Genomic DNA, 4,958 nt, shown 5'->3' on the forward strand with positions numbered 1-4,958 from the left:
GGGGGCAGCTTTTGGCAGAATCACAAGTAGTGGTTAGTGAATGGCCACAAACTGAAGGCAGCAGAACAGTATAAACCACAAACAAGAGATTAAAAATAATAAAGTGCATAAGAAGTTTTTTTTTTGTTTTTTTGGTAAACCAACAGTAGGTAAATAGATGTATGGAGAGCCTGGTCTACTTTCAGATGTACCCCTACTAGTTCTGTAAGTATATTACAATTCTAAGAAAAAAAATTCTAAGTACAAGATGGGTACAAGGCTCAGACAGGAAGAAGGAAAAAGGAAAACAAGCAGTAAATCTTGCTGTTCTCCATTAAAACCTTACCCAAAGGGGGGAAAAAAGCTAGCATGAAATGTTGCATTTAAATTATGCAAAGCTAGCTGGAGAGGGCCATTTAGGCCACAGAGTCCAAGTCCTGCTCAGTGAAAGAGTCCAAATTAAAGCTCTGCTTGAACCCATCCAGTGAAGAAAAAGCCTTTACTGCAGAGAACTCACTGAACAGCTGACCTCTTCTATCTTGATGTTGAAAAAGGCTTTGAAGACCTTCCTATTCTCAGTGGCATCATTTGATTGGCTAAGTGATGGATACACTGCCTTCTTACCCACTTTGAGATCATTATTTTAGGGTTGCTGTTTTATATTTTCAAGCGTTACTTATTTGTGAATGCATGTAATTTTAGAAGACTCGGTTCTGTTATGTTTTAGTTTTGTGGTTTATATGAATGTATACAACCCCAAGAATACTTTATCTGCAAAAGTAAATAAAATAAGCAGATTTTCATTATTTTCATCATGCTTGGGATACCAGCTATGACATCCAGGTTTTGAAAAACTGACTTTTACTAGGCTGTGATATAGGGAATATTTAATATATTAATGAATGTTGACATTCAAAAATACTTGCTGACAATCCCAGATGACTTTTGTGAAATGTTTTCTTTTTAAAAAGTTGTTCTACTTTTTGGACATACACCAATGGCAAGCACATATGCCACTGTATCTCTAGAATTTCAGACTTTCAAAAATGTGTCTATAACTCTCACTGATACACAAATACTTTCAAGGACCAAGGAGATTCATCACTATGATTCCCAAATGCTGTTACATTCATGCTGCTTTCTATAAATGTTCAGTGTTCTGCTTGTTCTTGAACACATCAGTTTAACTTATGCAGAAAGCAGTACATGTTTTGCTGTCAATGGATGAGACCCACCATTTGCCCCCTCCCGCCAAAGTTAAGACTTCAACCAGGCCAAGATGATTTTAGGAGTCCCCCTTTGGTTCTACAGTTTAGGCAAGTAATTGCAGAAAGAAAAAGAATAAAAAAAAATCTTTGATCTCAGTGAGGTGCTAATTTGTAAGGTCTGAAGGTTGTTAAGAACTTAGGAATCAAGGAACCAGTACATAAACAAGGATCTTTATCTGGAAGGCTATTACTGACACATTACTCTCTGGACACATTCATTTACCCAAGTATTTGAAGACAAGACAATGCGTCAATAAAGGAATTAGACCAGACACCTTGAATCCATCAGGTTTATCTCAGCTTGCTGACAGGAACAGTAGGTGATGTTAAGTCACAGAAAATACTTCAAAGTCTCCTGGACCTTAGATTTTCTACAGAAGCTAAACAACATTTACAGCTTTGGTAGTAACAAACAATGTGTAGGTAGAAGGCAGATGGAAGATGAAAGCTTAGGCCATTGCGCAAACACTGTGCTTTTACATTCCGTATTCTTTGACCAGATTTCATTCAATTGTTGTTGGCTTTTGAAAATTGAAATGATTTCTTTCATCCCAACCATTTCTAAAGGAAGACTTCGTTTTAAAGAATGTAGCAAGTCAGATAACCAGCCTAGCTAAAACTACAAAAAGCTGAGAGCTTTGCTACTTGTTGTTTCTACAAACACAGCACAAAGTAAGATGTGAAAGGTGAGAATCATTTTTCTGGGAAGACTTATCTTCTCTGGAGTAATCTAGACTTCTAAGGATGTTCAGCTCTTCTTCCCAAGCCATCTTTCTTCTGAATACAAAGTTAGTAGTAAGTTATCACAGTAAAATAGATTAGAACAGTAACTTAGAATAGCTTACAATATCATGTAGCACAGTGAGATATTTCAGATGTGAAAAGGTAAACATTTTCTAATGAACAACTATATTCTCCATTGACTTGCACCCTCTCAAAAAAAGTTATGAAAGATGAAACAAAAGATCACCCTATTCTAGCACTCCTTGCCTGAAATGACCAAGCAAATCATTATAAGAAACCTATATGTATAATATAGATATATGTACATATGTACACTTTGCATAGTGTGCATAAGTACTTACTGATACTGACACGAAGAGGTAGTCTGCCTTTCATACTGTAGGCATTCATTATGACTAGTAACCATCTTTATCTTCCATAAAGGGACTGATTCAATTTAAAGCCATCCAATTTGGCAACCAACACTATGTTTTCTGGTGCTGCATTTGTAGTTTAATTTCATACAATGTATTAACTTATACCTCTTTTCAGCTATCCTGGATCACCTACTCCATATCTTTGGATGACTCAAGTTGCTACTATTATAAGATGGAGGGGGGGGGAAACTATAGATTTTTTTCTGTTCCACAATACTATTACACTTCCTTATCATGTCCCTCAATGTTTGCTTTCATTATTTTCTGAACTGTAAAGCCCCAAATATTGTTGTAACCTTTACTCATTGGGGAGTATTGTTGCTACTGTTATTGTTATTTCAATTGGTATCCTTTCTTTCATTAAAAAAATGGCAGATAGCAGTAGTACAAAGCACCCGTGATAAAATATTTAAAATATCAATATTAAAAAATAAAGCAAATAAAATTAATTGCAGAAGGGAAAAAAGGACCTATCTATCTCATCACACTTTCCATAGTGTCCAATCAGCAGTCATAAATGACAGATAGAATAGATGGCTTTTAGCCAGATGCTAAAATGTCAGTAAAGTAGGCACTTTTCTTCAAGGTAGAAAGTTATATCCAGTATTTTTCTTCCATTCTGTTACCACCTAAAACATTTCCCCTAGTTAGTGGGGCCATGTAATGGCCCTTTCTCCCAGTTCTAAGAACTCATGAAGGTTGATACATGGAGAAATGTCCTTTTGGATTGCTGGGTTCTATTTTACATGTAGTTGGGTTTCCCTAACACATTTAAGCCCACATGAAGGATATTACAATAATTCAAACCCAGTGTGACCAAAGCATGAATCACTGTAGTTAGTCCTCTCTGTCCCCCAATGGCCACAATTGCTGCTGCATCAATCAAGATAGCCAAGCCATTGAGACTGCTTCATTAAGACCCCGTTCCTTCATGGGAAGTACGACTCCATCCAAAACCAGATCTGAGGAGCACCCAATCATGTCTCCATGTTGAGATCCAGCCCAGTGCCTCAGAGCACCAACCCAACAATTGCACATCCTCATTACGGGGTCAAGCAGAAGTCCTCCATATCATTTCCAATAATTAGATTGCAGGTAGGAGTGGAAACACGACCCTGGTGCCACCTCTGAAGTAGCACCTACCATGGATTGTGAGACAGGAAGCAGAAGTTCCCAGAGGGTGGTGTGATGTGGTGTCAGAGGCCTCAAGGCACAAGTGGCATACCCTGGACAACCTTTCCATGTTGCCAGGAGACCCACTATGTCTGGTGGGGATGACCTGTGAGGCTGCCACTGCTGGACTTTTCTTCTGGCCTTCTGTGGCCCACCCTGCAGGTCTACGTGCTCCTCAATGCTCTGCTCTTTCTGGGCAGCATCTGCAGCATACATAGTCTTATTGTAGGTCATGGAAAATGGCTTGAAGGTCCAATGGGTCCCAATGGCAATGCAGGTACAGAAGACACTAGGAGATTAAAAAAAAGATTAAAACCTATTTGGTGCTCACTTATATTCTGATCAGCTTCCTTTGAGAATAGGCTGACTGGGCCAAATGCTAGATTAGATTATATTAGGTATGAGGCAGAGAGTACTGTACTACGAGTTCTTACTTCTTTAACATCTGCCCACCTCTACTTTTTCAACACCTCTTCCTGCTTTCTTTGTTCACACACACTCTTTCATGATGAGAGGTTTAAAGGAAGATAACAGATGGAAGGGATTTCATTTCTTTTATAATAAAGGTAGCATTCTCTTATGCAAAAATCCCCCCTTCTTTTTTTCTCTTCCTTGCTACATCGAGTTCGTGATGAAAGAAATAAATAAGTGCTTGAGGGTTTGAGGGTTACTATTACAAATATATTGGGCTAATTACAATTTTAAAAGATTGTGGTTACCTAACTAAGCTATTAACATTAATGAAGGTATTTTGTTTGATTTCATCCAGGGATATTCTGAAATACTAGTGACTAATCTATTATTAGACTTCATCTGCAATCGTTAGGGAGGAAGTCTCATTAAATTCAGTGGAGTTAACTTCTGAATAGGCATGCTTTGGTGAACTGTTAGATTATTGTAATTCTGTGCATACCTATTTGGAGTAAAATTAGGTCAGTTTTGTGATTTCTAAATATCATGGAGCCTTTATGCTCCTGTGTCCTGATGTTTTATCCTCAAGTGTTCTAGTCTTGGTTCTGGTGTTATATTAACCACTACATCATACTGACCATGAATAGACACTTATCTCCCAAGTCAACCTGACAGACTTTGTGTTCAACAGCTTCTAATCTAATCAAGGTTTAAGAATACCTGCAAATGTAGCCAAGTTTATTCTAACAGCCTGCATAATATAGCAGCAGATAACAGTTGTCTAACTTCTCTATACTCTAGAGTAGCTTAAAAACTGCTTGCTAATGGGCCTTACTCAACATTATTGCCATCTGTCCTTTCATGTAGACATTGTGTCTTTCTGTTTGAATAGTGATAAATGATGTGCAACATGTTTTATCTCTTGATTTTATTCATTTTAATACTTACATAGCATTATTTTGGTCTG

The sequence above is a fragment of the Python bivittatus genome, unplaced genomic scaffold (genome assembly GCF_059951505.1).
Source record: "Python bivittatus isolate LINGU-HERP-01145 unplaced genomic scaffold, Pbiv_v1 ctg000400_np1212, whole genome shotgun sequence".
Classification (NCBI taxonomy): domain Eukaryota; kingdom Metazoa; phylum Chordata; class Lepidosauria; order Squamata; family Pythonidae; genus Python; species Python bivittatus.